The sequence below is a fragment of the Anticarsia gemmatalis genome, chromosome 14, assembly GCF_050436995.1.
Source record: "Anticarsia gemmatalis isolate Benzon Research Colony breed Stoneville strain chromosome 14, ilAntGemm2 primary, whole genome shotgun sequence".
Taxonomy (NCBI): domain Eukaryota; kingdom Metazoa; phylum Arthropoda; class Insecta; order Lepidoptera; family Erebidae; genus Anticarsia; species Anticarsia gemmatalis.
The window spans coordinates 6,270,582-6,296,270 of NC_134758.1; the positions used below are offsets into that span (position 1 = coordinate 6,270,582).

Consider the following 25,689-nt stretch of genomic DNA (forward strand, 5'->3'; position numbering starts at 1 on the left):
AATAATTATAAAGTATGTTGCATAGTTATAACGGTGCGCACTGTACGTACCGTACGTCATCGGCACTACCGTACGTCACTTTCTATGTACGTTGTTCCCCATAGGATATATCTCCACCATTAGCTCGAGTGGACGAGGGCCACTGAAATGAAACACTGTTTAAATAAAAGATGACTCGTAAGGAGTATCACGACGCCGCCAAATGGCGAGCCAGTAATGGCTGCCACTCAAAGCCTCTACATTCAGACCAAACTTTTCTTTGAATATTAAACTAGGCTGATTCTGTTTACTAATACAAGTTAATACTCTTTTTAATGATGCTATTGGCAGTGACCTTCGCTAAATTAGAATTTACTACTTTGGGAACCGAACGCTGAGACAGTTAAAAGCTTTGGGGTCAACCGCATATTACGATGCCCATAAACGAGAGTAGGGTGTTTTGCCTTTGTGACCAAACATGTGTGTTATATATTAGTCTACTATTTTAAAACATATAAGTTCGCTTTATTAAAACTATAAGAAACAGAGTACGATTTGTAAAAAAGTTGCAATATATACTCTAAACTATTTTAAATTTATAACATGTATCAATCAACTTTACCTTTGCAATCAATATTTTTTTTATTTATTTATCGTACCTCAGTCTTATGACTACTCATGTAAAACAACAAAAGAAGTAAAGAGGTCACACAAACATATTGATCAAGTTCTCTAATTGACTAGGTTCAGTCATATATAAAATACAATATTACTATTTTCAACCGTAATACTACCTTCGCAACGAATAGTTGGGTTACTTCATTTATAATGCACAAAGAACTGTCTCGAAAGAGCGGGCGCAGTTCAAAAACAAGTTCGCCGTACCATTAACCGAGTTAAACTTTGATATAATATAAAGTTAAGGATGTGTCATGTATCGGGCAAAATGCATCGCTGCACCGCGGAGCGGTCAGTAGGCGAGAATATTTATAATATGTACGGATGCTAAAAGGAAGGCACGGCCCTGACCGACTTCTGTGACCGATATCCGTGTACGGGGGGCTGTGTCTGCCCCTAGGGCTGTCATTAGCGATATATATTGGCTTAGGGAATGTAAATAACTTCGTAATTGTCAAAGTTTTATTCAATTTCACGTAATCAAATAAACACGCTAGGCGAATTAAAAGTAAATTTAAATTATAGTTCACGTGATCCAATTATTTTTACTAATTCCTTTAGAGCTAATTACTTTTTGGATTAGTACTATACAGTACGTTTCAGAAATCTTACCATGTAAATACAACATTATAATATCACAAATTCTAAATATCGGAGTAAGAAGTTGGAGCAAAATACTTTGAGCGTCGAGTGACTTTGATGCTTTGCTGACTGACTTTGAAATTACTTCGCGATGAAAACTGATAGCCAGCATCAGAAAGTGCATCGAGTTTGTGAAATATAATATTCTTTAGATTTTAATATAAGTTTGTTTAACACTTCTACTTTATTTTCATTCCTAGACTTTTAATAAAATGAAAATAAATATCTTCTAGGTACACTGCGGAATTTGGTTCTTGTTTACTTTGAAAGCGCTCATTAATTTAAACCTAGATAGAAATATGCAGAGTTAATTATATTGTGATTCATTAATGAACAATTCGTCGAGCGCGTGACTTAACTTCATTTTCCCTTTCGGTGTCTATAAATTTTAGTGTTACGGGCTACGTAAAGCGGAGAATTCAGATATAAAGTTCCTTTGCTATTCAACCATCTGTTACAAATACTAGCCTTCCAAACTTACTATTATGCGCGGTAATAATGTTTATACATACATATATTTTTGTTTCAACATAGATTTTAATAACAGAAATAGTGAATAAAATTATTTGCCTTCATTTTTTATTTAATTTCAAACTTATACGCATAACCATCCACACAATAAAAAATAGTCCTTGGTCACTTTATACAACACCCACGCGCTCGGAACGTAACGATAAACCTTGTATACCCACGTGAAAGAAAGGCGATCAATCATGTGTATTCATAATAATCGGAGTCATGAATATACATAATAAACAAGCATAAACGGCGGACTCACATTATGCTCATGAATGTATAAAGCTACCCAGAGCAAGAGATAGATGATAATCGCAAAGCTGTTATCGCTCCACGAACTCTAACATTTACAGTCGTCTTGACTTGACGTCACGATATCCAACATTATACAGAACTACACTTAACTTTATTTCCGCCACAGTTGAGGTTAGTGTCAACCTTGTTCAGATCAAATGCAATTTTGAAAATAATACGAGAGAGCGCCTCGTCGCACAATGCTTGCAGTTCACCGTTCGCTCATTCAATATGGAGGTGTGACATGCAACTTTTCGTCGCGGTTTACTTACGCCTTATAGTCTCAGCGGAACATATTGTTCTGTGTTCGAGTTTTGATACGGATGAACATATAGAAAATCTTCGAACTTTTACAGTTTTCTAAGTTTCTCAGACGATATAAGTTCCAGTGAAAAATATAGTAGTAATTTAAGTATACTACATCATTCCATTTTATTATTTTACTTGTTTGCAATTAAAAGTTAATATCGCAACGGTTAAAGCAATCGTAGACGAAACTGAAACCATGACATAATTATACCTATATAAACTAAATTTGAAATGCGGTTTTGTCACACTTCGAATATCGATTAAGACTTAGCCGATTCAATACCGCGATTTCCAATTATGTGTATTCGTTTCATGCGATGCTTAATTAATAAGCTTTCTGTGCCAGCAACGATAATAATATTTAATATTAATTAATACACCTTCCTAAAGAACTAAAAGAACTGATATTCGTTACCAAAAGCTCTACAAAAGCGTAGGATGGAATGCAAAATTGTAACAACTAAAAACGGATAAAACGACGAGAGAAAATCTTTGTAATCAAATCAGTAGTCTCTCTGGCAGTAACACAATTTGCTATGGCAAAAAATAGAAGGAATTTATTTGTGCTGCATTCCCTGCACTGAACTCTCTTTGTATAAGCTATTTTTAATAAATGTTTGTAGGAAATGCTTTTGTCGTCATTTTTCTCATCGTTTATTAAAAAGAATACTATGCGAGGAGATACAAATTATAAATTATACATAGTTTATAACATGTAGGTATGGTATTCAAACATTATAGTCCATTGCAAGTGAAGTATTTATAACAAGTTGAAAAACACACAGAAGCACAAGATGCCTACTGTGTATTTGAATAATATGTATTTTTTTATACTATTTCAGAAATCGTGCTATATTTATCTACTTAGTAGATTAAGAACAGAATTCAAGATGTTATTGAAAACCCTTCCCAGAAGCTAGCGAACATCAAAAAGCGCTACACTCACACTTTTAACAAGGAAAACTAAAGTAAATACTGGGAATTATTCTAAGAAAGTTATCTTAGTACCGCAGAGGTGTTAATTAATAGTGTAAAAGCAAAAGTTTATACAGTCCGTCCTGGTACCGCTTTGCCTTACTCAGCTGGGAAACTGAGGATACTTGTGACAAGCTTCTCTACAGGCGGAGAATCAAATAGACACAATTATCTTAATGTAGTTTTTCAAAGTATTAAGACGTCAAAGGCAGTAAGTGCCTCCGACGAGGACTAGTAAGAGAATTTAAGGCATTTATGTTATTATTTTATTCAAATGGCCATTACAAAGCGGACCGCTCGAACCATTCATCCTTTGAAATAGTATATTATTTGTTCAAAATTTATATAATCAAGTTAGAACTACGCCTAAAATAAATCTCTATTGAAATAGGAACATAAAACATGGTGACTCAATTACTGCGGCAGTTCGCTCGTGTTGAGGCTCGTGTTAGGTTTTTGTTCGCATTTTCGAGCTTTATTAAGAGAGTAGAAAGTGGTTTATCAGTAGGGGTCAACGGGGCGTCAGGTTTTAATGACGGGAGTACGTGTGCCACGTGCATTTGCATAATTTGCAAAGCCACTCTCTAATTTAGCGCTTGCCCAGTAATAACTGCTGATGTTACGAGAGCTCCACTTATTATCTGCTGTGTTGGCAATCACGCACACACAACAAATAAAATTAGCTACAAAAATACAGTCTGATATATAAACCAACAAGTATATAATTTGCAGCCACATCATATACAGGATGGTCACTATAATCTCAAACGAGTAGCCCTAAATATTATTTAGGTATCGGGAAACAATCAATTTGAACGTTGGAGTTTATTCCTATATTTATGGGTAGGATTTCGATAGCGGTCGGAGCTCGCACGAGTTTCGTGATTGGGTAAAAACTGTTATTGTACGATTCTCTCTAAACAAAAAATGATATTGTTCACCGGAGCACGAAAAACTAATTGGAAAAAAATACTTGAATATCGTTCGTTAAGCGATAGACGCAATCGAAACTAACTATACAAGTTTATTAATCTTTATACGTCTAAATATTGTTTTAATCTGAGAGTAGATAAAACTAAGAATAATATTGTATTTCATCGAAGTAGTCTTAAAGTATTTACGTAACTAAGAAAGCGTACCTACATCTCGGAGATTTCATAATCCTCAGTAATTCGGAATAAGCAATATTTTACTTTGCAGCTTAAGACAAGTCAAACATCAAGAAGCCATGTTTTTAAGTACCAAGTTATTTTGCAATTAAGTTGTAATCGTGAACCATTATTAACTTTAATGTTAGGATCAAGGGCATTTTTCTAAAGTAGAATGTTTAATGGAAAAAGTTTTAATGGGATTTCATTTGAACGAAACGCTGCTTAACGGCAGAGTCAGTTATGAAATGTTTGTAGCAATGAAGCAATGCTCTTTAGCCTCAGGCACGAGTTACTTGCTATCACACAACTTTAATAGTAGACGGCAAAAAGTAAATTCATTTAGAAATGTTTAATAAGTCTTTAATAAGTCTTGTAACTTAGAGCTAAATTCTAACTCCAAAATTAATTTTCTTCTATAATAATAATTAATAATTAATAATATTATAAATAATTTAGCAAATTAATGTTTTACTTTAAGAATTCATATTTATAAATCAGAAAATCAACGTTATCAATCAATGTCAATAACCTGTCAATAAAATGAGAAAATAGCTATTTTTTCACTTCCACGCTTAAATCACTGAAGTAATTTAGATTAAATTAGGCGGAGTGATCGAAACTAGCTTTTTTTAAACTCAAACACAGCAAAAGCCACGCACGCATTGCAAACTGTATTTATAAACCAAACTAACCACACCGACAAAAAAGATTATATTTTTTTAGTTAATATGAGGATTTCAGCTTTTATTTGATTTTACATTTGCAATATTTTGATTCAGCCAGCGATGTTCATTGAGCCGAAACTTTGCATACATATAAAAATCTGAATATACTAGAGTAATATTACCGTTTTACCCTTATTATACCAGTATACCTGTCTAATAAACTTATGACTCTGCTCTTTTAACAAGAAAGGACCCGAAGATCCCTAGTTAAAATGTATATTCGTGCCTACTAACCGAAACTTTTTTGTAAATTTGAATAAATACGTGCCTTGAATGTCTATGTTTAAGAGTTGCTTGAGAGGAAACACAAACATCCGTCCGAAAGAAAAGGAATTATAAAAGTCACACATTATTCGGGTCTGTGAAAAGGCATATCGCCTGAAAATATGTTCAATATTATTGGTGCAGATGTATACATATGTATATTTACATGGGGAAGCACTTTCTGTGCCTATTGTTATAATAAACATTATCAAATAGAAATATAAGTTCCTACATCAAGCGGCAAGTGATTTTTAAGTACTGCTAGTATTCTGATCAAATATCCAGAACGTGAAAAGCTTTCGAAACCTGAACCAATTCGTTTACTGAATACTTCTATAGAAGAAACAAAAGAATATATATTTTCACCAAGTCTTCGTCCTCAATGTTTCCACGTTGAGTTCATTAGAATCTGGACGAAAACGTGGGTGCCAGTTAGGAGGCTTTAAATAAAGCGAGGGTCGAACACCAGAGGCTGTGACTCGACGTGCCCACATAAATTAGGAAAGAATGGCGCAAGTTGTGACTCTAATAGCACATTGAACAGATTAAACGCCTATGAGACGGAATCGTTCCGAGCCGCCTCAGTAAAAACCATTCTTCCCGTTTCCGACCTTACTAAACCAATAGTGATAACTTTTATAGATAAAGATTGTCAAACGATAGATTACTATCACCTCGAATACCCTCATATTGTCCAAGTTCTTTGTAATAATATTATAATGAAATTTTCTCCCAAGTCAAATATAATTTCGTTAAATCCTTCTTTTAGTAATATTCTGTTCTAGGTTTTGATATTCGTTATTTATAATAGTGTAATTGAAACTGAACGATGCAATCTTAGTATCTCGGACTTGTATTAAAAATAGATTCTTTTAGAAAAAGATTCAAGAGAAATCTCGTTAAGCGTTCGGAGAATACGTTGAGAGAGTATTCTTTGAATAAAAAGGTAAAAATGTCGTCGTTAAATCTCGAGGCGGCTGTTTACGTACCGTGTCTGTTAAAACAATAAAAATATAAGTAATATATATTTTGTTAATATGTAACTTACCCCGAGGGCAGATCACGAGTTTCCTTTGTACCTGAAAATATGTTAAATAAGTTTAGTTTGTTTTGCTTTGATGAGGGTCCACGTGGCTATACGATACATTTAGAACTGTCGTGAATTTAAGACGGAGATAGTACGGCTACGGTTTCAAAAGGAATGACGTCATTTCATATGAGATTACGCTCTGTCTCGAGTGCTTGTTAAACTAGCCAGTTAATTAATTAAAATGTATAGCAGGGATTTGTGTTTCGAGTTTATGTGTTCTATCTATCGTCTTTATTATATAGCGCAGGATATCTCAGATTACTAACTCTTTCTATTTGTATTATATAAGTATAAGCTATAATAACATAAACCTGTACCGTGCTATGAACAAAAATAAATATGAATAGCCAGAATGATCCTTCATATATTCAACATTTCATATGTCTAGAAGAGCTAGTTTTCAGGGTGCCGTATTTCGGACAATAGGTATAATAATTTTCGTGTGATGTGGCTGGAGATAAGGATAACTAACCCATTAGGCAATGTAATGGCCTATTTTACTCGTAGAATAATGGCCGAGTGTAATCTATTCTTAAAAATGTACAGAAACTCTCCGAGGTTTAATGAGGATATTTATGGTTGTTAATCCCTAATTTGATTTCCGGATTGGGAGAATTAGGGTGTACGGGGACAGTACAATACTTAGCTACACAAATTTATATTTAATTCGCAAAAGTGTTATATAAAGATGGATACGATTAAAGCGATGACTCATTTAATGCGTGTTAATAAATGAATGCACAAAGTTCTAATAACTTAATTCTACATTGCAGTTTACAGTTAGCCTGTCTTTACTATAGTTACCATGTTACTGTTACTCTACTTAGTCATTACGAAAGTTGGTCACAAAATTATATCATATACTGAAATACACATGTAATGTTACATGTATAACTCTCATCCGTCGAGAATTATGTAAAATAAGCCTTCAATATCACGTTCGTACTAATTAAATACACGTACGAAGATAATTCGAACAGTAGGTACACTATTGTACATGTAAATTAATATTTAGTACTCACACATACCACTATTAATACCCTCATAATAGCACACGAACAGAGGTATTACTTGCTTTGGGTACGAATGATTTAATTGTATTTTGGTTTGGGTCTGAATTTAAAGAGGAAATATGACGATACATAAATGACAATTTACGACAATGAACAACTTTATTAGTGGTGCTAAAATTAGATGTTTTTGTTTCGATCTTTTTTTATAAATTGTCAAGAAGTCAGAATTCAATTTAAGTACGTAATTGCGTTGGATTTTATTTTTTAATTAAGCAAGTCATGTTGTCTCTGTACCCTAAACTACACTAAGTAACAGACTTGTTTTATCGTCAAAATATAAACCCAGTATTAAATCTATATCTACGCTTCCGTCATTTTAAAAACCTCATAGCACACGACTTCCTGAAATAATTTCAGAGTGTAGTTGCATATTTCATGTCCACTCAAGCTATTATAAGGTTCTTAACAATGACATTGCGTCTTCTACATTTCTCTTTGTCAGGCCGCCTTTGTGTCTGGGGCCACTTTATAATTTTTCTCATATTTTCTCGAGGTGATTTTACTTGTATGTGAATTTGGGTTGAATGTAACAAGTACCTAAGGTACATAAATGTACGTTGTATGGTTCAGGTTAGACTCGCACTCATTTACTACGAGAGTGCCTGTTGAGCTATTAACTATTCATGAATTCGCAAAGTGTTACACCGTATACAATACAATTGTACAACCACGGTCGATACCCACTCTGAAATCCCACTATCACTGCATTTATTGGAAAATACGGTAAGCACATTTAATCGAATTAAAAACGAACACAGCGCTTGTGTATTTATTCACTTCACAAAATAACTTTATAAATATAGAAAATGAAATCAATTTATTAATTCATGTTCATTTACATTACATTCCATATATTATGAGAACGGAGCAGTGGGCAACAACTATTAATGAATAATAACGGAGGCCCTCGGGGGACGCCCAGTTATTTATATTACAATAACTTTACAGTTAATTAATGACATTATTAATCACAGATTGTAGAGACCTACAAAATATACAGAATGTTAGTAGTAAAGCCTTTTATTTTTAAAAGCATTAACAATGTATTGCCTACCTCCGTCACTTTACTATGAATATATTATTCACACGGTTTTTCACATTCAATCGCTCCAATTTCCCCACAGTTCTTAGTGTTTTGAAACAGCTTTTTTGTGATAGTGTTTCGTGAATAAGAGTATAGGCATACACTATTTTTATGGACGAAAATGTATTTTATTATTTCATCACACGTTTGTTGGGAGGTTGCAAAAGGATGCCACTTCCTATCAACGGACGCCACATTTTTTAGAACCGAGTCGATCACCAAAGCCTACGATCTGCATAGATGTTAGTTATGCATATTACAAATTAATAAAACAGTAAAATAAATACCGCGATAATTGTAGTTTTTAAATAATAATTTGTATTGATACTTAAGTTAAACGGGTTATTGTTTCTTTAATAACATAGTAATTTTCTAAAGAACGGGTTAATTTGATTGATAACAACCTGTTTTCCGGTGACTGTACCGTCCCCATAATATTTTCATTCTAGTATTTTATTTATGACCGACCGCCGACCTCATGCTCACGAACCAATTATTTCTCGGGATTTGTAAAGTCTGTCAAATTAGATAAGACTTCAAAGAGAGGGCTGGCCACTTGTGTGGCTTCTTAAATGTGATCATGAATAATACGATATTAATCATTTTGTGCTTAACAAGAGAAATGTTTCATTTAAGAAAAGCTCAGACTAGAGCTGCCACGATCGATAGACGTAATACTTTTAATGATGCTAAACGTTCAACCGACCCAGCAATTAAAATAATAATTGTCTCATTACGTTCCCGCTTAAACACGTAACTTTTTAATAGAGCTGATATTATGGTTTAATTTAAAATTCGGCGATGTTTTATCTACTTAAATAAGGGTTGTTAATGGAAGCGAGCCTCTTATATAGCAAACAAAATAAATGAATAGAAATTGCACTTAAATTCGCAGCTGCAAAGATTTTGCGGAACAAGAAACAGCAGGAAATGAAATTTCTTTCGTGCCCACTCAAAATATTCGTTTGACGCCGGGCAGCTGGCACGCTTCGTGAGACCAACCTTTTTAGTTTTTGTTTTATTATTACTTGTATATAAAGTGACTGCTAGTTTAATAAAATTTGTAATAGTTTTTCATGTTACTTTTGCTCTGTGGGTGATATCTCTTTTTTACTTTATAGAATTAAAAGAAAAGATTCGAAATTCTTTCCGAATTGATATCTACTAGTTTGTACTATTTGATAATAATAACATAAAAGTAACCAGTTTAATTGGAAATATAACAGACGTATGTACTACAATCAATTAAGTTTATATGTCCGAAATTTGTGCTTGGGTTAGTAGTATTTTCTTGGAAAATAGAGCTACATGTTGCAGCAGAAATATGTAACAAATAAAAACACTAATAAGGGCCAGATGAGGCTTACGACTAATAGATTGATTACTTCACATGAGCCGCTCCAGGCAACTGAGACGTTGGCTTAACGACGGGCAGGCCTATCTCCGCCCACTGTATTAGGCCTGTGCCTTAATCAAGTTTCTTTTGAACATCGGAAAATAAACGAGTGAAGGGTATTTTGTGAGCAACAACGACATACAAGTGCTACATTGTAATCATTTCAATGTAATGAACTCAGTAGTTGATCGAATGCTTATATACTAGAAAGTTTGTGGAAGCAATCTACGTAAAATCAGAACATAAGTAGGCTGTAAACTTATAATGTTAACAATAGGTTCTCCAAGATCGTAGTACTATGCCGAGGTTATTATCTATTATTGTCATGTCTTCGCAAGCGAACGGCGAGCCGGCCATTTATTTTTATGGTAATTTATTCCGAATAAAAGAACATTCCTTTGATATGAGCTTACGAGCGTGACTTACAATCGTAGGTCACAACATGCAAAATATATACACTTGTTAATGCTGAAACACGATTACACGATACATTTTGATTGGGGTTTTAAACAATTTGATGGGAACGTACCATGACAAAGCCTTCGTCAAAGTTCACGCAAGTCGTGATATAACATTTAATTTAACAATTTATTCGGTAACTTTACTTGACACAACTAATTACTCAAGGATAACTCACGGAACGCTTATGAAGAGGTTGGGAAAGGAAAGTGTCAACCGTAAATTATAACGCAAGTTAGCAATATTATCTACTCTGATGAAGACTCTGACTACACATCCGCTGTTCGACACCTTTAATTGATCAATGAAAACAACGTATAACATAGACATATACGTCTTACAGTCACGAAATCGTCATATTATTACACAACTTTTGTAAAAGTAGTATTATGAATATCTACTATTAGTGCACGCGCTTTAACAATATAGGTACGCTGTAAATAAGAGAAAGAAGAATACGAGACAAACGATACATAAATCGTAAGGATTTCGTAAACTAAATTAAACTATTTAAATCTATGATGATGCTTCTGAGATTACAAAGTTCTTGGTGAAATCGAAACAGCTTAACGTGGACCTAGTACTTCGGCGGCTTAATTCTAGTCTGGCCGAGAGGCCCTGTAGTTCACAATGTCAAAGTGACAATTTGCCTCAATGCCGTAATGCGATAAGTTTGTTCTAAATGGAAGATAAAACCCCTATCCTCCTGAATAACTCGGAGTAAATTGAAAATCGTGATGACGTCATGGAACTTAAGAGGACCGAAGCTCTGGATGTGTCGCGCTCTTACGCTTCGCACTCGAACGAATTTGGAGTCAAAATCTGAACGAAAACAAGTTGTATTTTCCCGGACGTTTTTATTTATGGCAAGATTACCGCACCGAGGCATACTACTGATATTTATTTCAGTGTTCCGCTGTTTTACATCCAAACAACTTACGTGACAGTTGGAAATTATAACAAACAGTTAGTTACATGTGAATCTTGACATTCAAATATTGCAAGCTTTGTTCCTGTTAGCAAAGTAGAGCTTGCATAAATCTTACATTTATGTACGTGACATCAGTATATTAACATAGTTCATCGTTTTTCATGTCCAATTGTCATTTTCCGACGCACTGAACATGACGTACGTAAGGAATGTGTAATTAACTAATTATGTACCCTGATTCGTAACGGAGGCATTAGAACTTTCGTAAGACATTATACCCAGGCCACTGTTTTATGAATTACAGTCACACATGCGGGGAAGTAAGGGCGACAGTTAGCCTGTTACAGGGGAACAGCTGCTTTCGACGATATTGCCTCGTTCCACACGATACGTCCAATGCTTACAAAATACACTGTGTTCCGACAAATCGATACCTGCTGCCTGCTATCATAGCGCCGTTATATTTGTTTTATATTGGTTTCCAGTTCACGTTGTATCAACATAAATACATGCGTTTCACAGAATATTCGTAATGGCATTCAAAGAGCAAAAGGTATCTGTTGTTCCAATTTTAGTTTTCCAGCAACTGTAAATGAATGTAGGCGAGCCGTGTGGGTGTCGCACACGTACAGACTGCACTATTCAATATCATATTCGCACTGTTATTAAATAAATCAATGAACCCTGCATGCTACATTTTATGTTAACTTTAAATGTGAAATATAAAGTTTATGGTAGGTCTTGTTAAAGAACTGGTAATCACCAATTTCTTTCGGTTCCTACACGGCTGCATTATGTTGGCGTAGTAAAAGTTATGAATTATGTTACCCAAGACGTCGATTTCACTTTATTTCTATCGTGAAAACTCAGCGCGTTCTCATTTACATACACTTTGCTGACCCAACACCGATAAAACCCTTTTTATAGCAGTAAAAAGGATTTCTGAGGTTCAACAAAGAATTCTTTACTATTTAATAGAAATCGGAACATTTAACGGACCATTGTCTAGGATTCGTCATTTAAATTGCCGTCATTACTTTATCGGGGCCAGATGCTACAAGTTCTAAATATATTTCAAGGAGTTGTACCTATTGCTGTGGCTCCGTAATCCTCCAAGTACAATATAATACATGTTGTACAACATCAATATTGGGGTCTAAGAATGACTCTGTCGAATATCCATTGTATGAAACTAATAATTACGTACTGAATTCTGAAATAAACAAATTTTGATAGCGAATTCATTTTAAAGTCGATGTTTTAACAAATACCTTCTTTCGATAAAAATCGGCTTTATCGACACATAAACTCAGCTCAACAATATTACGAATTTAAGAAAAAGATCTGTTGCTGTTATCAAAATTAAAACATTTTATATTTTAATTAAAAAAAGCCTGGGGAAAGCACAAAGAAAACTACAAATTAATAATATAAACAAAAAAGCAAATTGCAAAGTTATACTGTTTGAGTTTTGTATAAATGTAATAAAAGTCATGAGCTCCTTTTTGTTGGAAACTTTATACAATACAAAAGGAATGCAGAAGTTAAAAAAGTTTAGGAAGTGATTTGCATTCTAAATATATAACAAGACACAGAAGGCGTAAGAGCTTGGATGGCTCATGTCGGGAGTATAAAACATTCTACTAAACATAAGTTCTCTCTCGAATAACTCGAGTAAGTCGACGGAATATCTATTCAGTCTATGCACGTTTCAATAGATAGAAAACTCTAAGGTGATGTAACAAATGCACCTAGTTTTCCATTCGGATGGGAGCGATAAAAATACGCTGATCATCGAAAACGGGACGAGCGTGCAAACGACGAGGCGTGGCCGTTCAACCATTTATTTTCGATTGTTCTAACTCCTACAAATATTTTTTAGCTTCTATTACCGATGTAACATTTTTTCAGCGGTTCTTTTTCATGCGAAAAAATAACTGGCGAAAAAAAATTGGCACGGGATTTTCAGATATTGTAACCTCTTAAGCAAATGTAGGTAAAATACACACTGAGATCCAACATACTCGTGAATGCGAGGATGTTGATTTGATCCAAAGATAAATTGACACAGCTTAACATTGTTATTTGTTGTATTGATGTAGGGGTTTCAATATATAGCTGGCACCCAATAACGTTTACAAAATAATATTATTCACGACGTGATTAAACTCTTTACCTTTCACGATTTATTTATGATCATCATAATTATTTCTTCCTCGATGGAAGTTCGTACAGCGTACCGCAGTTATAACTAAGTATAAAACTCTAAGTTAATTTACTCCTGCGAACTTTAATTACTCGGAATTATAATTAAACTAGATTTCGCCCGAGGTGGACCGGCTAGTCTTTTTGCTCATGCACCTCGCCGTGATTTTCTACTTCATATTTTATGAGAGGCCTTAAAATCGGTCCGAGAGCTTTAGCGAAAATTTCTCACAGACAAAGCAAATAAGAATACTGAAAATTTCGGGCCGCTATATTTACCTATTTATAACAGTGGATAAAGACGTTTTAATGAGAAGACTTTCGGGCAAAATTCTGTGGTTTGTAATATTTGTTTATATTTTGCCTGCTTTGATTACATATTTGTTCTTTATGGAATAATCTGGAATTCTTATACATAATAATGGGTATGACATAAGACTGTGTTACGTAATATACCTGTACTTATCGATTACAAGCATAGCAGTTTTACATCAAGTTATGCGTATGAACCTGACATGTTTATTTTAACGAATATATTCACAGTACGTTATCTATCTACTGTAATCAGAATGTAACAAAACTAAGCTTTTTTGGTGACCGAAGCATTATGCACATGTACGTTACTTAACAGAAAACTCTATATTTTTAGGAATACCCATCAGAAGTAATCAGCCTACCAACCAAAAACAATGTTATTCCTGAACTATATTTGCTTCTTGGTTTTCTTTTTTATTTTTTGTCAGTATTGGTGCTTAGACCTTTTATCCGGCAATTGCAGTTGTGAAAGTCAGGTGGCTCAACCGTGGCATTGTGCCAACTCAAGGAATGTTTGATAACAACTTAGCTGTTCATTATTTAATAGCTGAATGTTTTTAAAAGTTGTTACATAAAGTATCCTTACAATGAAAATGTAAAATATTCAAATATCAATCCTTCCGGTACTGACTGATGGATAACGCACAGTTGAAACTGCTGAGCGTAGAAACTTAAAACTTTTTATGAAGATTCTTTAGGAAGTGTTTAAGGAGCACTAAGAAATGATTTTTAGAAATTCTCATCCAAAGGGAGAAAATGATTTATATTAAATATAACCAAAATTGTTGTAAAAACGGGAAAACTAAAGACCACGCAGACAAAGTCGCTAGTGACCGCCAGTATCATTATTAAATTAAAAAAAAACTTCGCGCTTGTTTAATCCAGAGTCATGTGAAAAAGAAATCTTCTCATTAAAAGGAGATTTTCTCAATAATATTCAGATATTATCACTCTTGACACGACACGACATAATTGCCAATAATGCCTGCATATTTGCGTAATACATAAGTGTGTAATATGATGAATATATGCATATGCAATTAGGTTAAGTAGGTAAGTCACAGACTAATAAATTAGTGCTTAAATGCTTATAGACAATTGTGTTCCATACATTGAACCTTAGAGAAAAAATTGCATATGTGAAGAAAATGCTAGTAATCATCAATCTCAAATCAATTTATCAAATTTTATAAACAAATCCCTGATAATTAAGACCAAAACTATCTAGACATTTAAATATTACGTTAGTAATTTAGTATACAACGTTACATAACGCACTTTAACCTCGCAAAATTGTCACAGAGTGTTCCTTCAGTTTGCCGCGTCATCTCCTTTGCGTCTGACTTCTAAAACTACCTTGACAGAGCTCATCAGAGTAAACAATGAACCGTTGTGACAGTAAATAAACTCTCTTGAAACGCTAAAGGCTCTATCAACTCCGAATACTAAGTATATTTTGTTCAAAAATAAACATCAACGTGAGGAAAATTGATACTCTTCAGCAAGTATAAACGTCTTGATAAAAATAATATCGCGTGTACCTATAAAAATCCCAACCCTGGTGATCATAAAATATCTTAGGATCTCCTAACAAATGAGTCGTTAAAATCTCATTCACCACTTCTAAACATAATTTCTTAAGTGTGTCCCTCGAAATGGGGAGCATTTTGTAAATAATGGGCTTGTGGCTTGAGAGGGACACTCTATTTAGTCTGTATTGAATGTCTTGTACTCTAGCCGTTTATTCATTGGCTCAATTATATGAGGGCATTGCTTTGAACTTGAACGAGGGCAATGAAATGGAGCTGTGTACAAATATACGTTTATTAAAAGTTATCCTTTAACAAGTTTTTTTTTAATAATAATACTAATCTGGTTTAGTAATCACAATCAAAAGTTTAACCAAGAAAATGGAAAGTTTTTATATGAAGATAATTTTAATATTTAACAATATCTTCCTCTCACTATAGCGGCCAATGGCCTGACCCTCTCTTATATCTCTTAACCACGTGAGACGATATCCCACCCGATTAAACGCAGATCTTCAAATTTCTGCACAAATCCAAAAGATAACTTTTTCGCCTGATATGTATGAAACAAAAGCTCTGCGCTGTAGCGCCATACTCATGATGCGCAACAAAGATCGAAACGTGCAAACGTTGTCACATCATTTACAGCTACTTTGAATAAACTGCTAAACTTTTTATAAATTTCCAGCGTGAAAGTACGTCCCCCACGTTCTAAATGTCATAAAAAACTGACTCTATCCACTAAGCGAATAACAGTGCGAGTTGTATGAACTTGCAGTTTTATGGAGCTTTGACGCGCCCGAATTGCATAGAGAGCAGCATAAATTCTTCGTAGCCAGCAAAAAGAGAGAGCTCGGCATAAATTATTCGCCATATTGGCGCATGTTGCACGCTCAATGTTACCCGCGTCGCGTCGCGTCGCCTATGTTAACTACATACGAATACGTGCTGTACGTAGCGACACTCCACTCGCCCAAATCAGAGCAACCCTTGATTTGTGTGCCAGTGAATGGCAAACGACATTGTCGAAATGTTTCACATTTTCCAAATGTACTGAATGGAAAGGATTTAATTAGTGTGAGTGGCCTTTGCCGTGTTAATTGAGAATAATAAATAAATAAAATGTATTAACATTCTGTCAACTGGGAACCGGGGCTATGATAAAATTACATTATTAGATTGTCAGGACAAAGCTTATTTACCTTTACTACCTAGAGCTATGTATTTGACGATGCTCTCTTTAATTAAAATGGCTTCTGTATATATATTTTTTAAATAAATAACAGTATTAAGCCCACCAACCAACAAACATAGGTACGAATAGTACAAATATCTCGTGCGAGATAAATGCGAGTTACTTCGAGTATCAATCATGGAAAAGCCGGGAATTCGATATATTTCACTACGCCAATGGATGCGCGCCGTTACAGGTAGAGCTTTAGTATTACCGAGTACATTTGAAATGAATTTATTACGTCATGGATTTCTGCTCGCATCGGAACAGACAATTTACATTGCGTCAAAACATAACTAAAAGTCCAGATATCCATTGAACTTTTAAAATATTATTAATAACTACAATTCGGTAAGGTGCGGCGGAACAAAGAAACAAACTCGACCGCTGGACTGTAAATAATTTTAAGTATGAACAAAATTAAAATTTAATAACGCTGCAGCAACGTTATAAAAATGTATTCAGCCGTACTCTAGCGAGTACTCAGGTTTTTCTTAATTATCTTTCAAGGTCCCTTTGGGTATGCTAATAAGCTACTCTTTATGAGCTATTTTTCTGCCTTGATGTTGATCGCATTTTCTTTCCAATCTTATCTAGAAAATTAACACGCGCTGACATAAACCAACTTAAGATAAATTTAATAGGAAGAAACTTCAAGTATTAGGTTGGGATTGTTGAGGTTCACGCGACTATAGTTCAATTTAAAATTAAACGGCACAAAGACCTTTTTTTAATTCTGTTTAAATTTAATAAGATTTAGTGTCAGTTATAATTTTAGCTCAATAGACTTATAATCAACTATATTTACCACCATCGGGTTAAGAGACATAACTAATTACGTGAGTGAGAGTAACGGTAGAGGACCATTCAGTTTGGGAAATATAAACTTATGAGAATAAAATAACGGAAAAAAACAAATAAATATATGTAAATACTTATGATAAAAAAATAACGAGAAAAAACAAAATAAATAAAATAAATGACAATGTATTACATATTATTTAACTATGTTATATAACAAGTTGTTGTATCATTAACTTAATTTAATTCAAATACTGCGCACGTGTCGAGTTTTTCTTTTAATAAACATAAACGTTGTGAGTGTTTATAGATTCAAATGGATAACAATTATTATATCGTTTGATGAATATTAATAACAGAATATTTCGTTCTACATCTTATGCAATCCAGAACGCCAGTGTGTACAAAGTCCAATTGCATCAACAAACATTATTCATAAAATCATAACTACTACGATGCATATTGGGTAGTTAAAACAGTATTGGGACATCGCTTTTACTATCCTATTCACATATTAATAATTTTTACCACGCATAAAGATAATGTACACTTTCTTAGTATGGTTTAACTGACGGATGCTTGATATTGAGCTACTAAAGTGTCGCTGGCGTGCTAGAAAGTCAACTTGCCCTAGTCCTGCAATTAGATTAGATAGAGATATCTATGTACAAGAAGCGTTTCAGGTGAAGTACAGGCCTTTGTAACGATAAGCCCATTTTATTGTCTCCGTTCGTCGCTCGCCGCTCGCCTTTATCTTTTTATTGTCGGCCCGGACCGGCATTAGCAATATGCTCCACAAGTTATGGCCTAAACGAAAACTGGAAGGGAACAATTATTTTTTTACTGACAACGGAATCGATATTACACGGATCGGGTAAATATACGCGACCTTTATTAAAAACGTAATAAACGAACGACAAACCTAGAAAATAACTGTGAACGCAACTCTAGCCAAATATAATTTTCGAAGTGTAAGCGAACGTCCAAACAAAGAGTGTACGTGACTGGCGGCGCGAATGTAATCAATATTGCATCCGCGTGGAGCGTGGAGGCTGCTTCACTAATTGGACATGTTTGCTCTATAACACTATTTAATAACTAATACTCAATAACCGGACGATACACGTAGGTATAAACGTCTTTGTTACCGACAACGAACCAATATTATGATTTATTACATTCCGAATTATACTCACAAAGCCACCCCTTTCCCTACGAATGTCACGCGATCACGCCCTATTCCAACCTCGTTTAAAAAAATATCTTTTCAAAATGCATTATTTTAACGTTCCAACAATATTTTTAAACATTAAATATTAGTGAATTAATAGTTATATTATCATGGACGTAAAGTTAGTACTAGTTAACTTAACGCGAAAGGCTCTATTTTTAAAGAAGGAGAAACATAATAGATTTATTCTAAATGAACGATTTCCAGTCACCTATTGTCTGATATTGGAACTGCGACCGATAAATGGCGATAAGCTACGATATTGTTAGGAAATGAGCCTTCATCGGAAAACCCAGATCTAAATTCGCTAAATTATAGGTATTGTGATAAGATTATATATTTGTTGTGACTAAAATATTTATTACTCTACTACATTTGACCACCGCGCAGTGTTGCGATATTGTTGTTTACAGTCCTAAGTAAAAGCAAACTTGTTTTACTTGAATGTTATATATTGTAGTCACCAAGGAGCTGTGGGACACTACGTATACAACTACTCCGGCGTGCTCTCTATATTTTGTTAAACTTCAAAAGCCGTTTATCCTAGTCTTCCGCATGACCGCTCTTCGTGTTATATGTCTTTAGTTCAGGTCGTAGCAATAGGTTTACGACTACGGTGACTATTGATATTCGTAACTTTCACTCGAGATGTTTTATTTCTCTTGTGTGAGGGTCCCCGTGATATTTACGCTTCAAGTCCATCAACATGAGCTACTTGTATGTTAATGCGAAGGTGAACAAACGCAGTAAACCTCCACAGATGCTGTAGACGACCGTCTGACTATCTTATAGACGTAGTTCATATTCAACCGAGACGCAGAGTCTCAGCTGCTTATAAGATTATGGATGCTTTATCGACTTACAGCACTTAAATCCCCGAAATCTTTATCCCTGTGTAGACAGGTAGCCTGATTAACTTTCGATTTACAAATTGATTATTTAATCTCACCTATTTATTCAACTGTCCATTTCGGATTAAACCTATTGCAAAATGTTTATATTTGCCACCATAATTTTGCTATACTTAGTTACATTATCAGGGCTATAAATTATGATAAAAACTTGTTTCTGGAAGCCAAGTTCCAAGTTCGTTCGCCCTCCATTTCACGGTGCACACATTTTTCATGGTTATTATCTCCACTTTGCACTGTATGAGCAAAGTATGACAGGACATTAATTAGAAACTCACTTCACCTTTTATTCCTGTCAACTTGAATGCAACTGGCACTTGTGAAGCTTCATCAAAATGAAGAGGTGTGCTCATTTTTTAAAACACAAGCTTTCATCTATGTTATTTGTGTTTCTTAATTAATTAAATACCATTCTAGGTCTAAAATAACATTGGAAAAATAGGTGATAATGAAAACTATCAATTATTCTTCTTATTTCACGCGCTATTAATCAATTAAATATTAACTACCTATTGAATATTTTGCAAAAATACCATAATAACGAGGTGCCAAAAAAACTTAATTTATTATTAAATCGTAATTTATAAATGATTGTGAATTTCATTTGATTGTTAGCGACACTCAGAAGTAACGTCACTATTGGTAGACGATACAAATGAAGATTTGACAAAACTTTAAATAACGCGGGAATTAAAGGTGAAACTCCGAGTGCGTTGTTCGGTTAATTCTTATTATTAATTTTAAAAAATGGCCCTAATCACTATTCAACCGTGCGAATTTGTAATTTGATCTTAAATTATAAAATGACTCCCTAAACTCTATAAGTCATTCAGCCCAGCATCTCTATAATCGTGTTTATCTTTTAACCACATATCCATTTATCCATACGATTGTAACTGGTATTTCGTTTACATAACATTTTTTATTATTGTAATGTGTCTCGCCGCTGACAGGATAACACAAGTGTGAATTTGAGTCAAATATAGCCTCACACTGGAAATATACAAAAGCGTGGGCGAAAACGTTCAACATTTAAATAATTTATAAATATAAAACAAGGAAAGCGTTGTGTAAAAACGTCAACGAAATGTTGGGACATTTTTGGTAAGTCATTAGACTGGGCGCGTGGCTACATCTGTTACATGCTCGCCTACATCTTTAATCAAACCCGCTCTTTGTGCATCACGTTAATAAAGTCGTCTTACATCAAAAGGACTTCAAGGGTTTCCAATTATAGCGAGTGTTTGCGAACATTCATTGTTATCTTATCTCCGACTTGTGAATCTTTCTCCACGGAGAGGTGTGCTTCAATTGTGTAGCCACCTTTATTCTCTCGTTTCTTCATTTCTCGACTTTTTAAAACAGTGTTAATCCTCATTTTGTATAACGCAGATAAATATAAATATTTATCTACTCGGTGCTTTGCAATAACGATACTTTATAGATCCAGAAAGGAAAAAGGTTCAATTTGCCTTAATATAGTTCAATTCAGCCGAGGCCCTCAAATAAAACGAGCTGAGAAATCACAACACAAAACAAAGGAAACGGTTTTCTTGGCGATTTAAAAAAATAATGACATCGCTTATGAATGTTCACACCGAATTAATTTGTGGAGTGTTTTAAGTTATGAAACCAAAAGGTATTTTAGAACACATTTAAGAACGATTAAGATCTAGGCTCTAGAAGCTAAAGACTAGGTGTGAACGACCTAATGCGTTGGCGACTTGCAAGAAACTGACATAAGACTAATGACTGCCGCATATATGTACATAAATATACGTGTACATAAATATAGTGACGTGACAATATTACCAAATACAGAAAATTACAGACAGAATCGAACACTCGCGCGACACAGAGCGCCATTACGGTAATAATATTATTTTACTTATATGGACTTATGGCTACACCAAAAACAACATACTAAGAACAAAGCAATCAACTAAATACATATAGAAAATAAACGTCAACGGTATATGTTACTTGGTCATGCATTCAACAGGTACACGGTTATATGGCAGACATCACTGAAGAATGGATGCTCGTTTACGATATCTTATACGAGCGCGATAATGGTGAGCGGGCAGCGGCGAGAGATCCGGCGCGAGGGGTGAGCCCGAGCCGGACGGCGCGCTCGCGCCCGATCAGCCGGACAAAGGTAAATAATTAAATCCGCTAAACGCTACTTACGCGGGGTGCGCGCTCCGGGAGTACGATAATTGTCGTAGAGTGTGAGGCCGCGTGGCCGGGCTGCGGCAGACTGTTGCTCCCAGGCCCGCTTCACTTGTTACGTGCCGCCCGCCCGCCCTGCGCGGATGGTAGCCGCCCTCCGCGCGTCGCACCTTCGCCCCCGTTTCGACAACCCCGCCCCGCATCCGCTCACCAATATCACGGGTCCTTCACTTTGCAGCATCCTCACTCACTTAGGTACGCACAAAGGTGAGCCCTTTCATCCATTTCTTTCCTATGCAGCCTTCGTCAATCACCGAGACAGTTGTCCTATCATACGAGGACCTGCCGCTACATTGTGTAAAAATAACTTTTTAATATGGATAAAATATTAAATGATATTCATTTTGATACGATTTATGAATAGAATTTTATCATTTTATGCTCTGAATACATTTGAAACGCATATTTTTCAGGTGAGTCACACCTGGGTCAGTAAATTGATAGGGTTATCACAATAACACAGTCTAGACAGTAGATCATAATTCATTGATAGCATTCAAATATGTTTCTGAACTACAACTAACGTTTACCCTAACAGCCGCCCACACTGTGTTTATTCTTGGCAACTTTATGGATTTTTAGGAACCCTATATAAATGGGAAGCTAAAAGTTTGCACTTCAAGTACTGAAATGGTTTTACCTTCTTACAAAGTTCTTTCCATTCATTGTGCTTGGAATAAAAGCAACATCCTTTGTTCTTTGTATCAAGGTGCTTAACTTGAGTCACAATGTGAGGAGTAGTCATATGTAATTCCAAGTCAAGTCATACTTATTAATTCTCTTGAATATAAAATTGTCCCAACACAAATTTTGACTGTAGCAGTATAGGAACTTACTGAATCTCGACAATGCTCAAAACACAGAACACAGTACAGATTGATATTTGACAGATTTACACTGTGTATCGATGTCGCCCGTAAAAGCGACATTTGTTATTTACAATTTCCTACACCTACGGAAAATGGTGGATTGGTGGTGTTACCTATTTCTAGTTGACCCCACATGATATTTATCCCAAGCACACACAGGAAGGGCTATAATTCAATACTTAATGAAGATTCACTCAAAGGGAATAAAAGCTAAACCAAAAAAGACATGTTCTCCAACTATAAAAGGTCATAAGCCTAATTTAATTTAAATATTAACACAAACTGTAAAAAACCTGTGTACCCTACAAACATTTATTGAATGTGTTATTAATAAACATAATGAGACAGCATTACTTTAATTAATGAATTAAATACGCTAATTAAGATGGGGAGAAGCTTGCGGGGATGTATTAGAATGTCGCCCTTGACCCTAGTAGTGAATGTAGGAAATCGTAAGCGTGGTGTAACGAGGGCAGGAGTTGCAAACAAGTTGGTTACACGCGGTGGCGCCCGGACTAAGGAGTAATCGATAGGTAAATGAGAAGACGACATCAATCGCGCGTGTCGCCGACGACAGCTTTGCGATAATCCGCACAATTAAGCGACAAGCACGTCGTCTGCCCTTCCGGACGTATATCACAGATTAAAATAATAATTATAGTACAGAGAACGGACCGCTTCTATACTATATTAATTAACTGTTGCATCAATAATATAATGTATTCTGTGTATGCGCTGATGGTTTGTTAATTACTGCTCTGCGCTATTTGAGATAACGTTTCATTTAAATAGGAATTGGGCGTATTTGTTGAACGTAATGATTTCGGTTACAGTCTGCGGTAGATGTTTGTATTGATTTTGAAGTGTGTAGAGCTATATTAATTAGGATTCGACCATTTATATTTATAGCATTTAGTATAAATTAGTATCTTTTAAAAAATAGTCCCGTATACATTATTTAGGTACTACTTATTTTTCATTCTGTTTGAAGATAAACAAAGGTTTGCGACATGCATTTGATTTCGCAGAAAAACGTTGTATTATAGGGGAAGTACTCAACGGACTATAATAAACACACAGTGACGTTTGCTTTTCCGGGAAACACAGTTATTCCGGGTAGAAGGTGTATGTCCTCGCTATCGACATATAAAACCCTGTAAATATAATATAACGTTGTTATTGCTTGTTATTATCGGTCTACCTGTTTGTATCTTATTAATTAATATCGAACTCATATAAATCTAGCTATAAAGACATCTCGCCTACGAGCTATCTTTGTCGTGATAGCATGTGGGCGAAACCGTATGAACTGCACTAATTATATTCAAATTCGTACCCGAGGAAGAAATACTATAAATGAAGAGCGTTTATTATTTACACAAGAATATTTTCAATTTGCTAAAGGTATTTTAACTATACTATATGCTATATTAAATATACAAAATTAAATGAAAAAAATATATATACAAAATATAAAATTAAAGGAAAGGGAGAGTGCGTTATGTGTCGAAGTACTCCTCCGCATCGCTGTCTACTGGGAACGTTCCCAGAATGCTGGCATGTCAATGCATATTTTTTCTGTAGAGCCTTATAATACTAATCTTATACAACTACAGTCCTTATAACTTAAGACATTTTACCAAAGGTAATAGTCGGGAGAGTACGTAAAATCGTTCCATACATACCGCAGCAAGACGCTAATAGAAAATACGAGAAAATAAGCATGACCCATCACGTATTTGCTTGTTTATAATTTGATGTTATGTAAAATGTTATCGGGTGGGCAACGGTCAGGCATCACATAATAATATCACGATTAATTACTATCTTAGCCATGGCAACAGTGATCTTATCCGTGAGTTTTAACTGTGCATTCCTAAATCATATTGATTAAGAAAACCTATGAGACTTGTTTTAGGCATACGGTATCGTAGTTAATTTTTTTTTTTTGACAACTCACTGATTCCAAACTAGGCAGGGCTTATACTATGGTAACCAGACAACTGATTAACATACTTATATACTTCTAAATACATATTTATATAAATAAATTAACATCCTGGCTCAGAACAAATACTCGTGCTCATTACACAAATATCTATCCCGATTGGGATTCGAACCCGCCACACGCGGCGCTACGGTTATTGCGGCGAGGTGACCACTTTAACCACTGCGCCAAACATGCAGTAAAATTTAGAAGCTACACTTCAAGCTTTAGTATGTAGGGCTTTTGTAATTTTCACAAAACCTGGACAGTCTAATCTGCTACACTAAACAAAGAGTATTTATCTGTGTACGATCACAATTCACAGTCAGTTCGTCAATATCACCTAAAACCTCTGTTACTAATAACGAGATGGATCAATTCATTCCAGGCTGATTGAGCTGACATTGTGTTCCTATATTCCACTATTTGACTAAATAACTGATTTCAGTGTTGCGTTTACAAGTAATAATCATAATTTACGTACATTGAAGATACTTACTTCCTTAAATCATTAGTAGTGTATTATCTATAACTCCGCAGATATTAAGTCTTCTAAACAAAGCATTCATTTATCAACTCAAGTCTCAAGTTTATAAATTGTTATTCCTATTATTTAGGTCACCATCCTTCCCACTACTTTTATCAATAAGAACACCGTAAAGAAAAATAACACGATAGCAACTTATTCCGCCAATATGAAACTTTCGCAACAGAATCCAGATTGTCATATCTCGCAAGAAAAATGCGGGCTCTTTCTTAGAGCTATATAAAGTCAGATGATTGTGCCGATAGGATTGTGTGAAGAAATT

General features: G+C 34.8%; 1 protein-coding gene across 4 annotated transcripts in view; it reads right to left on the minus strand.

Moving 5' to 3' along the window:
- Positions 1-22,076, minus strand: part of Fife (regulating synaptic membrane exocytosis protein fife) — a 100,375-nt gene extending 78,299 nt beyond the window's left edge. For all 4 annotated transcript variants that reach the window (XM_076122740.1, XM_076122741.1, XM_076122737.1 and 1 more), the window contains exons 1-2: positions 21,983-22,076; positions 6,582-6,612 (exon numbers count right to left, since the gene is read on the minus strand). The gene's annotated coding sequence lies outside the window, so the exon portion shown is untranslated. The remainder of the gene's footprint in view (positions 1-6,581; positions 6,613-21,982) is intronic.
- Positions 22,077-25,689: the final 3,613 nt, after the last annotated feature.